The sequence below is a fragment of the Bactrocera oleae genome, chromosome 5 (assembly GCF_042242935.1).
Source record: "Bactrocera oleae isolate idBacOlea1 chromosome 5, idBacOlea1, whole genome shotgun sequence".
NCBI classification, from domain to species: domain Eukaryota; kingdom Metazoa; phylum Arthropoda; class Insecta; order Diptera; family Tephritidae; genus Bactrocera; species Bactrocera oleae.
In genome coordinates, this window is record NC_091539.1 from 15,568,822 (window position 1) to 15,589,863 (window position 21,042).

General features: G+C 32.9%; 2 long non-coding RNA genes across 3 annotated transcripts in view; one reads left to right on the plus strand and one right to left on the minus strand.

The window, feature by feature from the left end:
- Nucleotides 1-21,042, minus strand: part of LOC118682462 (uncharacterized) — a 152,375-nt gene that overhangs the window by 66,340 nt on the left and 64,993 nt on the right. For both annotated transcript variants that reach the window (XR_011396470.1, XR_011396469.1), the window contains exon 3: nt 17,420-17,538. This is a non-coding gene — a long non-coding RNA (uncharacterized lncRNA). The remainder of the gene's footprint in view (nt 1-17,419; nt 17,539-21,042) is intronic.
- Nucleotides 16,653-17,801, plus strand: LOC138857407 (uncharacterized). Its single transcript, XR_011396468.1, has 2 exons — nt 16,653-17,385; nt 17,442-17,801. It is a non-coding gene; the product is annotated as an uncharacterized lncRNA (long non-coding RNA).

Sequence of the window (21,042 nt, forward strand, 5' to 3'; positions counted from 1 at the left end):
CTCGGTCAATGTCAACTCGGCAAAACTGTGTACTTGCACTTGCACTGATTAGTCAGTCAGTCAGAGATAGAGTGCTTAACAACTAACGAAACACTTTCAAAAGCAATTCGTGTCGCTCTAAGAGATTTGTTGTGAAACTGAATCAGATTTTATAAGAACATGAAAATAATTTTAGCTTTTTTTTGTTGTTACTATAATTGCTCAGTTTTTAAGCAAGAAAACGATAAAGTTTATGTTTTTTCTTTTGCAAGAAAGAGATGGCAGGCATAGCCTACGTATATATTATATATACTATATAAGATTTCTTTGTAAGAGCCTTTGAACTCGATATTTACAATGAATATCAAAATGATAAGAGAAAATATTGACCACATTGATAATGCAGAAAAATAATGTAAATGTGGCTTAATTGTTGAATTAATATTTTTATTTTACATAATGAGTAGTGAAAAAATAAGTATGTAATATATAGTAATAGTAAGCAGAAGGAAAATTATCGGAAGCATATGTTATATTTCAATAAAACTACTTTTATGAGCATTTATTTTATAACTTTCTTTCTTGTTGACAATTTCTTTTTAAGAACCAGCAGTAATCTGCCATCATATCACGATCCCACCAACCTTGATACCTTTTTTCTATAACTTGTAAATCTAGATGGAACCGCTCTCTCTGTTTCTGAAAATGTATCTAAATGACTGTGGAGATAGTCTAACTTGATACTTACATATACATGTTCCTAGAGTATGAAAATTTCTCAGCATATTTTGCACACGTTCTGGTGCATTATGATTAGCTAGAAAATTTTCAACTATCGACACAAAGCTTTTCAAATATTCGAACACTGTCATAAATTTGATCAAATTTGTATATTTCATTAATTGCTATATATATCTGAGGACCATCAAGTATTCCACCTTTCAACTTTTCCAAATCTTCGTATATTTTCTACAAATGTAATTAAAATAATATACTTTCACCTCTAACTGTTTGGCGAATTACTTTATCATTCCAACTTGATCACGTATTAAAACAACATTTTGAGAAAATAACTTTGGCGTAGATATCTATTCACCCTACCATTCTATTTCACTGTTAGACTTCACAGATTTCTGGGAATTTGTCGACATCATCTAAGAGCACGAGAATTACTTTAAAAAACAAAAGTGAGTTTTTAATTAAGTTAAACAGGGCAATTTCTTGACTGTACGTCTAATATATTGTGTCACCACCTATGTGGCAAAAAAATGCAGCACATTGAATCTACCAATGTTTGGCACCTTTATAAGGGAATTGACTTCAAGCTAGTTTAACGTCTACCAAAGCTCCTTAATATTTGTGAGAGCCTTATAAGCGACTGCTTATGTTTGATCATAAATATGCATAATATTGACATAACCAAACCCATCCATGATATCTTTGCTCCAGTATATTGACCCTACGGCGTAGTAGGAAAAACATGTCTACACCATTAAGCTTGCCCCAGTATGTTTATAAGTTTTTATGCAATATTTTGCATCAGTTTTCTCACATCCTTTAACCGTTTTACGGGTATCAAGTTTGTTAAATATCACTCGTGGTCATCCGGATGTTTCGGCTTATGGTGTATATTATACAAACAAAACTCCTTACTTGAAAATACGTTTTTGCACTTGAAACTGAATTTTGGATGGCTGATTCGTGTACAAGTTAATACAAAATATTGTTCAAGGTGTTTTTGCATCACTTAAGGCACAATGCGCGAATAGTTTCTACACAGATTTCAAACCAGCACTCCTATTCTTTTGAAATTCCTAAAGCGAAATATTCATTTACTTTAAAACGAGAAAATTTCGCATCAAAATACTATAATTAGAAAATTTGGCCGCTATGATCGGATATGATCAAATTATTAAATGATCTGGAAACATCATATTTTAATTGCCTGAACCACAGATTTGGCCGTTAGTCGTTAGTATTCTGGTTTATTTTTCTCAACATTTTTTTCCAATGTCTCTAGAAGCACCTCGTCCTATGTACAAATGTTTTTAAAGCAATTTTGCAACTGACTACATTACCGCCCAAATCAGAAGATTCATAATTTGCACCTGAAATGTTTTCTCTCTTTGGTTTAGATTTTATTCCCTGCCTTAAATCAAATTTATTCATACAATATACTACCAAATAAGATTTAAATATTGTAAAATAGAACTAACGAGTGAGTTCATTAAATGAAGGTAGGTGAAGTTCTTATGAAAGTAGGATCTTACCGACAGCGTAAATTAATTCTCTATGTTTTGAGTATTTTAGCTTCTGTTTTAACTTGTTTTGTGAATATAGTATAGTAATTTATACAAAACTAAATTATCAATTCCGCTTAAACTTGTTTTAAGTAAAATCGAATAGATGTCGCTTGAGTCTTCAATTAGTTGCAGCAGTTAAAGCAGGGAAGAACTTAAGTTTTTAATGAAATTTTATTATTGCATAAACTAACCTATAAAATATTATATATTTAGCAGCTGCTAAGGCATAAGGCATAACTCAAGTTTAAATTGTAAGGAAAGCTTAGTATTTAATGTTAAACACCGAAATATAAATTAACTCCAGTTTAAGTAAATTGTTAACACCAAATGCCTATGAACTCGAGTTTATGGCGGTTAGATGCATGATAGTAGAGTCGATTGCACATTTTCTATAAATATTCTTTATGTTTATGTTTCTTTTGCTGATTTTTTAGCCAATTCAATTGTTAAATTTGATTGTTATAAAATCTCAATAAACTCCTCGACATCGTCAGGCTGCCATATCATCTATAATATGTACATAGTAAACAACAACAAGCCTCAAAATAATAAACGTTCGAGAAAAATGGTTTTACTTTCGTTAAACTGTTGCATAAACTCTTATTTTTTTTTTAAGTTATTTTATTTGTAGAAAACTTGCGGCCAGTGAAATTGCGCTGAAAACGGTAGTGTTATCACGAAAGAGACATAGAAGTTGTTAACAATATTTTATACATGGACTCATACCATTTCGGATGAGGTTTTGACTATAATTTGACAAGCCCCTAAATATCTCGCCTGTTATGTAAGATTATGTTGACACGAGAAACGCAATGAGCGATTTACCGATAATAATCGACGAACGAGTCCCGGTCTGTACGCCGTCTAAGAAGAATATGATGTAAGGATCGCAATAGTCATCGCTCAGCGACCTCATTCTAGAGATAGGTTTTCTTTTTTTTGTTTTACCGGAACTCATATATCCGCTTGGTAGAATACTTCATGAACCGAACGCTGAAGAAAGTTTTGCCTATAGCACGGATTATTATATAGGGATTGAAATATCATCTTGCAGATTGGATATTTATTTTATTATTATTAAATTAAAATAAATCAGATAAATTAAATAATTACAAAAAATAAAATAAAATTAAAAATAAATAAATAAAATTGGTAACAGTCGCAGTTATATTATCAGCTCACTAAAGTTTTTATGTACACATACCATAAATAACGAATGTATGTATGTATGTACCTACAAAAGTACCGTATAGACTGTGAAAACAGAAGTAAATAAAATGTTGAGATAAATTACTACGATCGTAAACAAAACAGCAAAGAGAAAACAAGAGAGTTTTGTGAAGAGCAGCGACGAGAGCGAATTTGACACTTTATTTTGTCATGAAATAACATATATGCTATATATCGTATTGTGTTTAAGCTAATTCTTGCTTAACAATTGCAATCAGATGATCAGTAATTTTATACAATTTAATTGCTCACAATAAGTACAAAATAATGCTTAGAAAGAAGACGTCACAATGCATTGTTATAAAATCGAACCAATTTCGTTGCAAAATAACCGAAGTGCACGATGCAATTCGTGGCCGTCACAGCGGAACTCTTCTATGAGCGCCTTTAGTTCATTTTAAGTTCATGGGCATTTCTCTCAGCTGGTTGAACTGCAAATCCACATACGTACCTATATATAATATATGCTATTAATGGGGCTGTGTAACGCTGTTGTTGGTATTGTTTGTGTATTTTGTTTATTCTTCTCTCATTCTTATACTGTATTGGCTTTTAGCGCTGAATCGTCATATAAAAATAGCCGCACAGCACTGCTAGAAGCACGTCATCGACAGCAATTATAGCCAAAGAAATAACAAAATAAACAATACATAGTATAACAACAATGAACAGGCAAACGATAAAGAAGTCACAGCGGCATGAGCAACAATATAATTACACGCGCTAGCGAGGGCAGTGAAAAATATTCAAATATATGTACACACATTCCTAAAAATATACATACATACATATATACATATGTATGTACATATATACTTCCAACGACTACTTGATAACAATTTAAACAAATTTGTTACTTTATATACTCTTGAAAGAAAGTACATTTGTATGTATAAATGTTTGGTATTTGAACCACCACATTTGGACACTAGTGGGTTAAACTATATACATTTTACTATGATGTCACAACTTTAGAAGAAATTAAGGCAAATAGGAACATAACTTTCCGTCGTATCGGCATAAATGCAGCTGCTTTCCTTGCATTTTAAAACTCTGCGCGCGATCCATATGAAATTAACGCTGTTCCTTGCTGACAAGTTTTGGAGTGTTTTCACGCACACCAGGACTAATGCCTGACGTGCTGCTTAACTCTCTCAAGAAATAACAAAATACTCCTGATGTTTGCTGGGCACTGAATAAACAATAAAAAAGCTAAAAACTTTTACCATACGTACAGTTCTAGAAACAATTCCTGTCGCTATTTTCGAGCCATTGGCGTACCTCATTAATTTCACTGAGATGCTTATTTAAAGTAAAATCATCTCAGTTCCCTTTTGAACACCTGAAAACAAAAAAGGGTGGATTCTAAACCACATATTGGTGGAATTTTTTTCAGTCATTTTTTAAAATTTCCAAATTAAAACAAAACCAATACTACCAGTTAAAAGTTTAAATTTTTTGTCGCTTCTCGCAATAAAAGGAAGTATAGTAAAAATGAAACATCGAGAAAAATTTTAATACTATCTAAACCGGCTGAGTTTCCACGACACTACATATGTATAAGTACATAGAACTGTGTTCAAAATAATAGCAGTGGCATAACCAGGGACTCAATCGAAGAAAAAAATACATTATTGTTCGTACATTATTTTTTTATTTGATTCCATGATATTCAAGTTGGCAAGAAATATGGTTTCTTTAAAAAATAACATTGCGTGCTTCTTTAATTATTTTAATTTAATAAAAAAGTGTGAAAATAAAGATTTCATCTGTTATTAATAACGGCAGTATTAAGCATTTTACATCAATAACTAACTGATTCATAATAATAAAACAAAATAAAGTATGAATAATTAATACTTCGTCGAATGACCGTGGTTAGATGAAATAGCTGCGCATATCCACCAAACGACTGCATTTTTCAAAGGGAATGGCCCTCCCACCCTTCTTCAAAAAATGCCATAACTACTTCGTATTTGACGGGTTCTCTTACCCTACAGCTTCCTTGACCTTTACCAAAAATTATCAATTGGATTGAGGTCAGGTGACTCAGCCGTCCTGCTCATAACCTCAAGACAACTTGAAGTAAACCACTTTTTTGCCAACTTGCTGGTATGCTTGGGGACGTTGCCCTTTCATAAGCATATTCCATTCAGCGTATGGTAGCATAGACGACCATTATTTTAACATACAATTTGCGAGAGAGAAAAGAGAAGTACCCGTCCGGAAACATATCTGGGACTAAAGGAACCGTTTGCGGCCCAGTAACACTAACATTTAACTCATCTTGGATGGTTTTTTGAGCCACAACTTTTCTCAACTCTGGAACGTGAAAGAGAGTCTTTTCGTTCTCTTTTAATGAGATTTGGCTTCCATTTCTTTGCATTCGCAATCATTTTGGCAAAACATTCAAGAAAGTCTTCGGTGAACATGTAAGATTTTCCTTCCCCCAACCATTTTTTGATGAGATTTGATTCATCTTTACAACAATGTCTGACACGGCCCATTTTTGCAAAAAGGGCGATATATTCACTACACTGTTATTTTGTTACTTAAATAAGGTAAACAAGAATAGTGTACGTAACCAAAATCGTTTTATGATTTCGTTAACTCCAAACGCAGGATTTCAAAATTTTCGTCCGCGATGAAATACAAATCTATCATTTCAAGTGACAATGACATTATATCCAATATGTTTGCTCTACTGTAATAATTCTAAAATTTTTCATATCAGCACTGCTGTGTCCGAATACTTTAATTAACGCTCCAATTATTTCTGAAGAAGACGTCCTACTTAGTTTAAATAAGTTAAAATCATCTTTTAGTTACGGCCCAGACATGATACCGTCATGCTTCCTAAACACCTTCAATATGGAAACAATCATTTATAATCCCTTTGCATAAAGTGGATTTAGGTCCAACATTGAAAACTATAGAGGTATCACAAAACTATCAGTTATACCTAAACTTTTTGAAGCTATCATCACTGACCATATAACCTTTTCGATTTCTCCCTTAATTTTGTCATATAAGCATGGATTTCGGAAAGGGAAATCGACTCTAACAAACTTGCTTGAATTTGCAAACCACGTATCATTGGGTTTTAGGGAACATAAGCATACGGATGTTATACACACAGACTTTAGCAAAGCTTTCGAAAAAGTAAATCTCTCGATTCTCATACATAAACTTGATCTGCTGGGCTTTCAGACAAGATTTCTTCAATGGGTAGCTTCTTATCTTTATAATAGAACACAACGAGTGATATTTGAGGATACTCTTTCAGATGCAATTAATGTCTATTCAGATGTTCCGCAAGGTAGTAATCTTGGCCCGATTCTGTTCTTGTTGTTTATAAACGATATCTCTTCTGTAATAGAATTCTCAAAAATTGTATTATTCGCCAACGACATAAAACTTTTTAAATCATACACTTTAACTGAGGAAAGGAGTCTGTTGCAAAAAGACTTAAATAATTTGGTTGCATTGTGTGACTTGCCATTGAATCTCAATAAATGTAAGAAGATGTGCTTTTCCCGTAGATCTGTGCACCCCTCTTCTTATGTAATAAAACACCATATTCTGGAGCAAGTTTTTAACTATGTTGATTTGTGAGTTAATATGGACCATAAGCTTAATTTTAGTCTTCATATTGATACCATGGTCTTGAAAGGAAAAGCTGTCCTCAGTTTTGTTAAACGTTGGTTTAAAGAATTTAGAGATCCGTATATTACTAAAACACTTTATACAACTTTGGTTAGACCTATATTGGATTATGGCTCAGTTGTATGGAACCCTAGCTACCAAATCCATTCTGACAAGTTAAAGTCGGTTTAAAAACAATTTTTACTTTTCGCCTTAGGGCATTTTCCATTTGATTCTAGGGTAAGTATACCTCCATACACTAGTCGTTTAAAACTTATAAATCTACCTACATACACTTTCTAGTCGTAGGGAAATGCTTGGGGTAATATTTTTGGTGAAAACCTTGAATGGAACAGTTTGCAGTTCTTTTCTCCTGTCTGAAATTAAATTTACTAACCCAGTTCGCTTTCCGACATTCACTGTTAAAATCCTGTAAATCAAATTTTGAACTAAACGAGCCATTTCGCCGTATATATCATGATTTTAATTCTCATTCCACCACATTTGACTTATCTGACTCGCTTTTGAAAATTAAAAAGACTTTATTGTTTTCTCTTAATAAATAAAAATCTAACAATTTATTATATCGTAATTATAAATCTTAGCTGTTGAAATTTTTGTTTCTGAAGCTGAGCAGTTTTAGATCTCAACATTTAGAAAATCTCTCTTGCCTTTTCTGACTCGGCTAATTCCACACATATGCGGATTGCGCCACACGCGCCGGTTGGGCGGGAGGAGGGTAATCGTTGGGTTATTATTATATTGACGGTAATTAAAATTTCGCATTGCAGTCAAATTCGTTCAAATAATATGACTATCTCGCTTGTAATGTTATTTTAAATCATAGAAAACAGCAACTATACTACTATGTGGTAACTGTTACAAAATCACTTTAAATACAGAGTGCCAATATTTGAGCCTATGTTCTGGCATAGAATGAATTCAAGACAAGATTATTTAAGTGTAAAAATAACATTCTTTTAATTTTCACAAGTCACTGCTATTATTTCAAACACAGTTGTATGTATATTTTCACCCAAAAATTATTCAGATTCAATAGTTGAGTACATATTCATATGCATACACTATCCCCAATTTGACATTTCAAGCATTTTTGCATGTACAAACATATATAGGTACGTATGAGATATACAGATAAGTCATCTAGTCTTAAGATTAATCTTCAGGTTGCCAAACGACTTCGAAAAAACTTCGACAGATTATACGTCACACATACTCGCAGAATGGATATAATAATATACTTTATATGTATATGTACATAATTTTTGCTTTCTCAAAGTTTGTAGTGAAACATTTTAAAGTATTCGTTCTAGACAGCAGTGGTTATTATCGGCACATCATCATCAACAATAACAACAAAATCGATAGCATAATATGTAGACTTTCAGTCGCTGATTGCCGCTATTAATATAAGTACGTAGTTGCTTCTTTTACAGTTTAATATGACCATTTGCTCACCGCTGTTAAGTTTGCTCTTGAAACAATGGCAGCAGCTGTCAGAAGCAGTTACGACGCCAGGTATGCATGTTAGTTTCCATGTACATATTTATGTATGTTTAAAAAGTTAGTGGCAAACCAAACGAAAAGTGCGGAAGCGTGACTGTGCAAGCTGAAAATGTCCCAGTGTCGCAACGGCTGCTTGTTGTTGCTTACAAAGATTTAAACAACAAAAAATGAGAAGAATGCTCGTTCTGCTTTTTTTTTTTTGTTCAATTAATTCACAACATTTCCGATATTACATATTTTGAGGTCGTCTAACCCACAAAAAACGACAAGTATCTTTGAGATACAGATAACAGTGCGATAACGTCGAACCTCAAGCCAAAAAGAGCTTAAATGTAGCAGAGATATACAACTAAATATGTATATGTGTGTATGTGAGAAAAGAAGAGTGTTAGGCACTAGAGACAGAAAGAGCGCGAGAATGAGAGAGGGCGTGAGCGCAGTAGAGTGCAATGAAAAAGACAAGAAACATGGTACACTTTTAAAATCCAACTAAAAATCTAAAAACATTACAACAATAACAAAACTAATAGCAACAGCAACTGCAAAGTGCCGTTTCACATTGGGACTCAAAAGAGTCTCCTACCAGTTTTTTGTGGGCGAGGGGACGACGAGGAAAGACGAAGGGACCGTGCCACTCGTGTTCGGGTGGCACGCTTTGTGTTCTTGTTCGTAACAGCTCGCTTCTACCCTTTTCAGCATTCCTTTTCACTTTCAAATTCTTTGAATGGTTGCAAGAGCGCTCGGTTTCAAATGAATTCGATCGCAAATTTGAGTTCTGTTATCTATTTTTGTATGTAATATGCAAATACGTATGCATAGAATAATAGAAATATTATGACAAATTGTAAATAAGGAGAAAATTAAGATATAGATTATGGAGTAAAGAAATTATGAATTTTTAATACGGAGTAAAGAAATTATGAGTTTTTAATACTTAAAGATTAGGAAATTCCTATTATAAATTTGGCCTTGAAAATATTAGTAGCGGATATTCAATACATTCTTGTGGATTAGGGAATTCCCGTAGGTAGGTACTTGTATTATGCATATTGTTCTACCATATTCATGGTAATTCATTGCAAGCAAAATGTGTGACCATCATCTCAACATACAAATGAAATACGCAGCACACAGTGTTGCGCGGTGTTGCGCAGTCGAACCGCACAAATATTTACGAAAATTTTGTGAAAAGGAATGCAGAAAAACTAGACTCGAGTTGCTGGACTCTTTTTGACCGTGTGAATGCCCAGAGCGACACCAAAAGAAAATTTGAAAAACATCAGACTCTTTTGCATCCCAATGTGAAACGGCACAAAATACGCTAATAATAACGAATTGACCAGAAGAGAGATATGCCGGACGTGCTTCAAACAAGCATACAAGTACATATATGTATGTATATATTTAGATATGTATGTACATATGTAGGTGTGCGAAGACAACAATAATACGCACGCCAAGCCTAAAAAGCGAACCACAAATAAGCAACCACAAAAGATAAAAATAAAAGCCACAAAGAAATGTGGAGTATTTCAAATCTGTTAATACATTTGGAAGTGAAATGTGCACAAAATTACAATTCAGGCGCGATTGCTTAAGAACTTGTTGATGTACATAAATCCCTTAAAAGGTGTTCAATAGTGTTTACTTGTTTCTTGTTATTTGAAAAATTTTAGTCACAAACCATTATGCACTTGAGTTTGTTAGCTTCCTTGATAACAAGAAGAACTAAAACTATTTACACATGTCGGCGTGCTTACCAAATAAGCTAAAGTGCCCAATCATCTGATTGGTCAATTTTATAAGTTGTGTCCGATTTGTAACTAAAAAGTAATAATTTTTAAGTGTGAGGTAAATATATGACTTGAAATATTAGATGTCTTCGATTCGCCATTTCTCAGTTCGCTATTTTTGCTCGCTGCACTCTTGTCAAAAAATTACATTTAAAAGCAACAACAAGTTATCGAGTTGAATTCGTAAGAGAGTATGCGGATACCTCTTTAAAGTGGTATAACTTCTATCTTCAATGCTACCAAGGCTAGTTTTGCATATTTGAAATCAATTTTACTATTATAATTGATCTTTGATTTTAAATATTTAAGAATTAAAATCAATTATAATTGTTTATAGAAACGAAACTAAGGGTTTTATTTGAACATTTCGTATAATCGTACACCTATCATAAGAAGACGAGAAAGTTATGGCCTATTACCCAAAGCTGATAAAGTAAAAACTCAATATCAGCTATTTTATCCGACTAAAGCGAGGTCGGCAAAAAAAAGCGATTCCAAATAACATATCGTTTTATGAAAAAAGAACTTTGAAACAATCTTATAGTCGTAGTCAAAATATAATTAAATTGCGCGTTCTTTTGTTACTCGCTTACCTAAACCTCGCCGTAAAGAGAAGAGTTTCTTTGATACAAATGTTTCTCTTCTAGTACTAACGTTTAGTTTACCTTATCAGAGTTACTTTCAAACCTAAGTTCTGACGAGTAAAATGAGACTCATTTTTATGATTTTATTTTGATGAAACAGTTAAAATCTATTTTTAACAAGTAAGGAAGTTCTAAGTTCGGGTGTAACCGAACATTTTATACTCTCGCAACTTGCAAGGATCAAAGCCCGGGAAATTACTTCAGCTGTTGGCAAATTTTTGACACAAAAACATACTATTATAGAGAGTTTCATTTATTTATTTTATTATATGAATTTTAATTATATATCTTACACATTGACCGATATTTTCGGTAAAAAGTCAACTATAGGCACTGGGGTCCACATATTCAGTACCTAGGGGCTTGGACAGTTTTGGTTCCATTTAGCCAAGGTGGCATACTTTAAACGCATTATTTACGCAAAATTTTACCCCGATACAATCATTGTTGCCTGATTTGCATATGGAAAATGAAAGAATCAGATAGAAATTGAAATAGTGTTATATGGGAAATAGGCGCGTTGTAATCCGACTTCGTCCATTTTCGCACTTTTGTTTGAGATTGCAGTTGGTTCAAAATGGTTGGTTGCTTTTTTTAATATGCTTATGTTCTTTTATATTTGGAAAAGCTTAAAGTATTAATCGTATTTAAGCATAAAAATATATAAACTGATAATGTACTTCAATAATAAATTAATAATAATTTGTATCAGAGATGTTGTGAACTAGTTTTTTATTTAAAAAACTTATTTTCGTCTTCAAATTATTTCAATTTACATAGCAATTATAATTGCCTGATGTTATTGGAAAGATTTAAATAAGTCAAATCCGTTATAAAATTTGTAAATTCGGAGCAAGCGCGCATTGTTTATAAGAAACGAAATTAAAATCGCTTTCTACATATTTTTTCATAAGATTAAGTGCTTTTCTGAAGTGGTAGAGCCTTAAGTTTTGCAAAAATTGCTTTTAAAAATTAGAAACGAAGATGAAGTGTACAGAGGGTTGTTGGTAACAAAGATATATGTAGATAAAATTCGTGTGAGGGATATGAAAGTTATGAGGAAATTTAAATATCAAAATTTGCCACAATTTTGCCAAACTTAAGGTGCAGGAAACTAACACAATGTAAAATTTTGGACAATAAGATATTAATGACACTGTTTTTGTATCAGTTTATCACATAAATACTTATATTTCTGAAGATTTCTAAAAAATGAAGGTTAAAAAAATCTAGTCAAAATTCATGATTTTGCTCCAATTATGTGTGTATAATAGTGGATGATTTTAAAGAATACGTCCTATTTAAATTGAGTAAGGTTTAAGTATATATAAATGTGCAATAAAGGAGATAATGATTTGAACAAAAAACGCAAAAGTAAAAAAGAGTAATATTGTAATTCATGACATTGATTATAGTTATTATCACATTTTTTGGAGTAATGAATTGAAACAGATCGACCTTCTGTTATTTGTTCAGCTGGTAGACTGTATACTCTATTTTTATTAAGAAGGCTTGGTTTAATAGTTCAAGCCAGTAGAGAATACTTTTTTATACCCTGAACAGGGTATATCAAGTTTATTTGAAACGATATTTGTAACACCCTGAAAGAAACGTCGGAGACGTTATATATACATAAATGATCAGAGTGACGAGCTGAGTTGATTTAGCCATGTCCGTCTGTAAATCAGTCTGTATATACGCAAACTAGTCCGCTATATTTTAAGATATCGATCTGAAATTTTGCAAACGTTCTTTTCTCTCCAATAAACTACTCATTTGTCGAAACCGCCGATATAGCTGCCATACAAACTGAACAATCAAAATTAAGTACTTGTATGAAAAACTTTTTTATTTTAAGAGATATCTGGCAGCTATATGCTATAGTGGTCCGATATCGGCCGTTCCGACAAATGAGTAGCTTGTTAGTGAAAAAAGGACAGGTGTGAAATTTCAGATCGATAGCTTAAAAACTGAGGGACTAGTTTACATATGTTTATACAGTCGGACGGAGGGACAGACAGACGGACATGACTAAATCAACTCAGCTCATCATGCTGATCATTTACGTTATATGTTCTCCGGCGTTTCTTTCTTGGTGTTACAAACTTCGTAGCAAACTTAATATACCCTGTTCAGGGTATTAGAATTAAACTCAGACATAGTGTAATTAAAATTACCTTTAATAATTGATACTTCAACGACTACGTACAAATTCATATGCAAGTCATAATAATTTGACTGCCGTCTGTTTAACAAGCAATCAAACCGCCAATTAAAGAATACAAACTTTGTGCATGCGTTGTTGATTTGTTCACAAATAATTTGTTTAATTTTCTTAAATCTCTCTCCCTCTCTCTCTCTCTCTCTCTATCTCAGTTTGAAGCTTCTTTGCGTTTGCTGACTAAAAGCCGTGCTCAATTTTGTTTCCGCCCGCCGTGCAGTGAGCGCGGTCCAGTGTTTTCGGTAATTGTTGTTATGGAATTTCATTGTTGTTGTTCAAATTATGTTAATTTATTTTCGTTTTGGAAATATTTTGCACTTTTTGACCGAAATTTAAGTTCACGGACATTGTAGCGAAGTTTTTTCGACTGAAGGTTGCTTTGTTGTTGGAGTCGTTCTTGATGCATTGAAGTAAATAAGCCAAGCACAGCGAGTGTCTATTCTCCTCATATGCTTCACCTAAACACAGATTCACACACATGCAATCAAGCATACATACAAAGAATCATTCAATAATGTGCAAATATGTGCATGTGTCTGTGCATATGCGCTTGCATGTCTGTAATTATGTATTTTTATTAACACTTCCATTGCTTCTGCTGCCGCAGCGTTAATCGAACCGCATAACGGGCACGCCATTGTTCTTGTATTGTTGGCGAAGCGATTGAAATTTTGGCATCGACAAATTATTCATAGCCATACGAGTAGAGCCTCATAACATATGTATGTACATATATAGATATGTACGTTAGTGTGTTTCTATTGTAAATTAATATTATATGTTTATATACAATGTAGGCACATACATAATTTCAATTATTTATTACTTTTGTTGTAGTTTGTTTTGACCCTATACCGTTTAGATGCGGTTAATTTTGCAGTGAAAAACTTCTAAAAATTATTTATAAAATTACGAAAACATAAGTTAAAATCTCTGTTGTACTTTGATTTTTGTCTCTTTTTTGTTGGGCGTTTTTGACACCAGTTTATCTTGAGCGTTTATTCACCTCAGCACTTAAATTTTTTGTTACTGCTGTTTCATTATTCACACTATGACTTTGTTTTTGATTTACGAGCGTTTTGCATTCATTTATACATATGTATGTACATACATACTTATAAGTCTGTTTATATATATACGTATATGTTTTCGTTTTGGTTGTCGAGTATTTGGCAATTTTCAGCTAAATCATTGTGAGGTTAAGTTTCTGCTGAAGACTTCATTATTATTTGTTGACGAGTATGCTAAAGTCAAAAATCTCTGATCATTAGCAGAATCTCACTTTAAGTGAAAACAAATTAATTAGCTTTAGATTTATACCATTCTTAATATTGCTTTTACCCACATTATCCAAATAAAGTTACACAATTTACAATCGATTTCTTCTTCTTGAGTACAAAGCATAAGTCATAAGCAACCGGTACGTTTATTTTTCTTCATATTCAGTATTTTTTTCCAAAAAATCCTCTCTCTGTGATTTGTCTTAAAAATCAAGTTTGATTGTAATTCTGCACAAAATCGTTAAAACGACAGTCGTGGACTTTAGTTCGGAGCAACCCAAGGGCTCAAATCAGATGCGATATTACTTAAAACATAAACCGGAGCAGTTACAAAAGTTTAAAATAATTTATCTGAAAACTACTTTTTTACACGGCAGGAAGCACAAGTCGCGAAATTCTTGATCGATTACCTTGAAGTTCAGACAAAGTTTTCAAATAATATTATCCAGAGAAATACAAACATTTTCCAATCTTGTTAATTTTATTGGTTACAAAACCTTTTAATGTACATTTTTAGGGAAAGCCAAAAGTTATATAAATCCTTTACAACTTGATCGAGCCTTTTATATGTATATGAAACTAAAAAACAATGATTTTTTTCTAGTATCAAAAATAATATTTTAGAACCGAGGAATACGACAAAGACGGTAAACTTCCAGTCGAACACTTGGACAGCGATCATTTTGTTGGAGTTTTTAAAGGAAACAATAAATATTTAGTTTTACAGATGATAATTAAAAACAATTGCATTTTCAACGGAACCGAACGAGTGGATGCTCCATACATAGAATTTGCGATCACTTTTCGTAGTCGTTGCTATGTTAATGTTTTATTAATATGTAATAGTATTGTCTCCTTCCATTTAAACCCAGAAGTTTAAAAATTTTTTAGGTTTTTTTTATTATTAATTAAGGCGAGTTCCATAAAGGATCCATATTATGTCATGCCTATAACGACACTGAACCTATTAAACGCCTGAGGCTTGAATATTTATAAGCCAAATATCAGATATGTAATATGGTTAGGTTATTAAGGTTGATATCTAATTTTAGTACGTCATCTAGTCTCTTGAGCTGCGAAGCTCCTAGGTATCCGAGACAAATTCTAGATAAGGCTGCTCAGGAGCTTAGGAATTGTTCCAGGTGCCTACTTCAGATAGTTGTGACCGATATCAGTAAGTTGTGACCTGTCATTAGCCCAACAACCGTCTTGCAGTTCTTTCGAGAACGTGTGAGTAAAAAGCATGCGTAATTTTTTTTAGGGCTTTCGCACATGTTCTTGGCGATCCTGTATGTCCTCAAGGCATTCTATCTCACCCTGATCTGTCTATATGCCATTTCGGTAGTTTCTTTATTTATTGTTTTTAGCGACTTACATATTTCTTTGGCGGTTGGCACTATTGGCAATCTTATCAGCTATTTCGTTACCCGGAATTTGTCTGTGGACAGAAACCCAGTATATATGCAACCGCTTTCCAGCAACCACTGCATCTAAGCCTCCCTGCTTCTGAGGACGATCTCTGATGTAATACGATGTGAGATTATTCTTAATTGTCGACTGGCTATCGTATTACATGTATGTTGACTTTCTTTATGCTGTTCCCTTGGTTGTTATCTAACTCAGCCGCTTTACTTACCGCAAAGACTTCCACCTGAAAGATACTGCTGAATTCCGGCAGCTTGAAGGGTCGCCTGAGATCCAGCTCTGAGCAATAGATTCAATTCAATAGATGCAATAAAATTTATTTAATTACAATGAGCCTTCATTTAAAATATTTGTACTTTTCCGGAATTCGAGATCGTCTGCTTAGAAGGTGACACCTAACAATTAAACAGTCGAAGTGACCTCCAAGTGTGTCTGTATCTACTTCTATATGAAGGGATATTTACTCAACTGTTTTACTCTATTACTTGCTCGTACATATATACATATGTGTGCATACTATAAACATACACATACTATCAGTTTAAATGTATGCACATGGCAACTCTAAACAAGTTCCTAACTACCTTTGAACTTCAGATGTGCAACTCGAAGCTAAGTTTTTTTGTTTTTTATTATTTATTTTACTTAGTTTTGTTGTGTTGTTTTCTTTAACGAATTTGTGCATTGCTTTGTTTGCTGTTTTTGTTAAGCTGTTGCGGGCGTTTCTGCTCCGCTTCAGTTATTTTTTGCTGCTGTTCATTTGTTGTTTTTTATTGCTACATAGGTAGAAATCGACTCAAGCAATATGTGATTTTTTTCTTTAATATAACATACATATGTATGTATGTATGTGTGTGCAGCTAGTATGTAGCAGCTGCATCGGGTTGGAACTCACACAGAATGTGCTACGTGCCTATATACTTAAATATATATAAATGTATGTATGTACGCGTTTGCTTACATAAAAATTGCAAGTTTTAAATGCAAAACAATAAACATAAATTTACTACACTTTGTTGTTTATATCCACACACATACCCATGCATATTTATGAAAATATTTGCTGCCAGCTTAGTCTTCTCTGCGCCTATGGTTTCGATTTCATTTTCATTATTGCAAATCAAATACTTAATGATTGACGCTTAACGCGACTTGCGGCCAACGAAGCGAAAATGACATGCAATTCTCAAACAGCGCGCACAAATCGCCACACATACACACAATGTATGTACTAAAGTAGATGCCTGAGCACACTTCAAATTTATAATTATATACATGCATATACAACAACAGTAAAAATACACTCCTGCGTATATACATATCTACATACAAATGAAGGTAGTTGGAAAAAATAATCACATTTCAACTTTACCTTATTCCTTTTCGTTAAACAGCTACACCAAATGAACATAACGAATCAACTTCTTCGCCTGCTTCTTCTTCCACTTTATTTAACACATTTGTGTGTATGGATGTACAATATATGCCTGCCTATCGAGGGAAAGAAAATAATGAATGGAGCTGATCATCAGATTATTTACTAAATAGTGTTGAGCTTAAATGTTCACGTTATCAGCTCATAAAAATGTAATTGTAATAACCCAGTAAATGATTGATAATTAACGGATCAAAAGGAATTATGAAAACTGACTTATTTTACTGTAAAGTGGTTAGTACATATTTATTTAGTCATAGTTGATATTTGATTTTGATAATTAATTAATTTGAAATAAATGAATATGGAGTAATATGAAGTTAGCGGCACTTTAACGAATTTGTCGGGATAGGGACAGACTGTGAAAATTCTCCGTAAGGGTTTGGGTGGCTTGGGCGAGATACTAGCACCCAGCTTAACTTTGAAAAGACTGCGTGGTATTGAAAAAATATTTAATTATTGCTTATTGAAATCAACAGTACCGTCCTATAGATCACCACAAGCCATTACCACGTAAAATACATACCTTTTTTTAAAAAACATGTAAGGAAGGGCAAGTTCGGACATAACCGAATATTTTATACTCTCGCACAGTCAAATGACATACTCGTTTGAGAAAAAAAATATTAATACTCACTGACCGACATATGCGGAATAAAACTGGTGAGAATAACGAATAACTTATAATGCTAAGTAGTATATGGAATTTGAGGTTAGTATTAACCCGATGAACATGCCACAGACTAATAAAATTCTCCCACTGCTTCATTAAGGTAAATCACATACCATCACTAATCATATGAAGTATAGTCAGACGAATGTTCGAAAATCCTGATATTAGTTACATTGGAGCTAGGTAAAATTTTCACACGATTTCATCCATTTTAGACACAAAGATACCTTGTTATGAGTAAAACTCGCTCATTTTCATTGAGGTAACTCACATATTGGCCGATATATGCGGTATAAAGTCAGCGGTAAGTTCAAAAATCATTATATTGGGTATATGAGGGCTATAGGAAGTATTGATCTGATTCTCATACCATCGTATAGATAAAATGTAATGTTTCTCTGGCGTGTTTAGTGCTTGATTTATCGCGCTTTTAGTAGTTTTTAACAGTACCTTTATATGGGGAGTGGGTGGAGTTGTCACTCGATTTCATCCGTTTTCACACTGTGGATAGAGGTGATAAAAGCATTTGTCCTCAGTGAATTTTGTTATTATAACCTTAGCGGTTTAGGAGATATGCACATTAAGCCTATTACGGGCGGGACCAGGCCCACTTTTTAAAAACGTTTTAAACTGCAGATGTTAGTTATCGCAATTTATTTGTTTTTGATTAATGGCGTTTTGTGGGCGCGGCAGTGGTCCGATTACGCCCATCTGCAATACCAATCGTCTCACGGTACCAAGAAACATGTGTACGAAATTTAGAGATATCTCTATTTTTACTCAAGTTACAGGTTGCACAGACGGACGGACGGACAGACAGTCACCCGGATTTCAACTCGTCTCTTCATCCTGATCATTTATATATAGATAACGGTATATCTAAATCGATTACTTTTAGGATACAATAACCGTTACAAATAACCGTTAGGTGAAAAAAACTATTATACTCTGTAGCAACAGCATGCGAGAGTATAATAATTGAATTAACATTTAAATTATTATGTTTTGTGTACTTTCAAAAAAGAGATTAAAAAATAGAAAAAAAGTTAGTCCCATATAACTCCATTAAAAAATGAAAAAAAAAGATTCAAATACGGGATCGAAAAAAATCGAGTCCCCAAACCTAGATTAAAAATTTACTGGATAATTTATTTGTAATTTTTAATCCTAAATAGCGGTTTGAAAAAAAATTTAATCCTAAGCATATAATTAAGAAATAAAAAAGAAATTGTTTTAAAATTAAAATTTTTCGCGTTTCCGTCCTTGGTGTGCTACCATTTCAAATGTATGTTCAATATTATAGTGAACTGGTCGGCAAACTTACACATTCAAATTATATATTTTATATGTTTATTAATTCTCAGTTCTGATTTTGAGGTTAAAAATTTAAAATGTAAATCCAATATTTGAAAATTAAAAATCGATTTTAGTTTTTAATCTAAGACTTTTCAATTTTTTATCTTAAACATTTTGCCAAATTTAAAAATTTATTTCTAATCTCAAACATAATGGATTAAAATTTAGATGAAATTTTGAATTTTTCATCCCAAACAACTTGGATTAAAAATTAGATTATTATATATTTGGGCAATTCACAAGCTTCGTCTTATGTCTTATGTCGTATTTCAATTGTCTTAAAAAATACGACACTTGTGAGCACCCCTTAATTGTTGTATGTCATATTCTGTAATATTTCTTCACTTCACCAGCTGGTAGTGAAAAATAAGGAATACAAAAATGCCATAAGAAAGTGACAAAAATAAAATTGAAGCTTCTTTATGTTGAACCGCCGGCATTTGGGTTTACATTGCAACCACAATATTTCACTTTTCTTTAACTTAATTTGCCTGAATATCGTGGCTTCCTTCCATATTAACAAACAACAACAGTGTTGATATGACAGTCATAATAAGACAATATGACGATATGACACAATATGACACCTTGTGAATACCCTAATTGAAAAATGGTTTCCCTGGTATCGATAAGTAGACGAATTATTTCAAAGTTTATGTTTGAATAACAAAATATGGTTTTCAATGAAAATGTTTGATTAAATTTTAGGTTATAATTTTATATGCGAACTATTAGGTGTGATGTTTACAAGTAAGTTCAAACCTAAATTAACATTTATACATATGTACATACATACTTATACATACATGCATGTATGTATCCACATATGTACATATGTAGCTGTAGCAGTATGAAGCTATGGAACGCCTATCATTTCCCTACTTAACGCTTAATTAGTTACCAAATATAACCTGTACACTTACTCCCTAACTAAATTATCATTTGAATGCGTACCTTAAACGCATAAATACATACATTACACGTTTGAATGTGTGTATGTATATGCGGATGATTTAACAGCGAGCAAGTGTGGCCTTCAACCACAAGCATAACAACCAAATGTGAATTCTATAATTTATGCATGATAAAGTGAAACCGCAAAACTTGTAGCATGATAGTTAATAGGTACATAGAAGGATATACTGACAAGCTATGTACATATTATGTATGTATTGATTTACACGTAAGCATATTTGTGTATGTATGTGAAACTGGATAATTTGAAACAAAAATTGAAATTGGCAGCAGTGAAAAATAAATTGATATCGAATGTCTGTATAGGTATGTGCATGGATGTCAATAATTTTATATTTGTTACTGCAAGCAAGTGCATAAAAAAATTAAAATACCACACGTTGATTGCCAAAAGCAACAACAGCTACTTGTGGAACGAAATTAAAGCTATTTCTCACTCTGTTTTCGCGGCGTATTTCTTTGCTTAAATCACGGCAAAACAAGCAGCTCCTTAGTGAGAAAAGGACAGGCTCAAAATTTCAGATCGATATTTCTGAGGGATTAGTTTGCATATTTA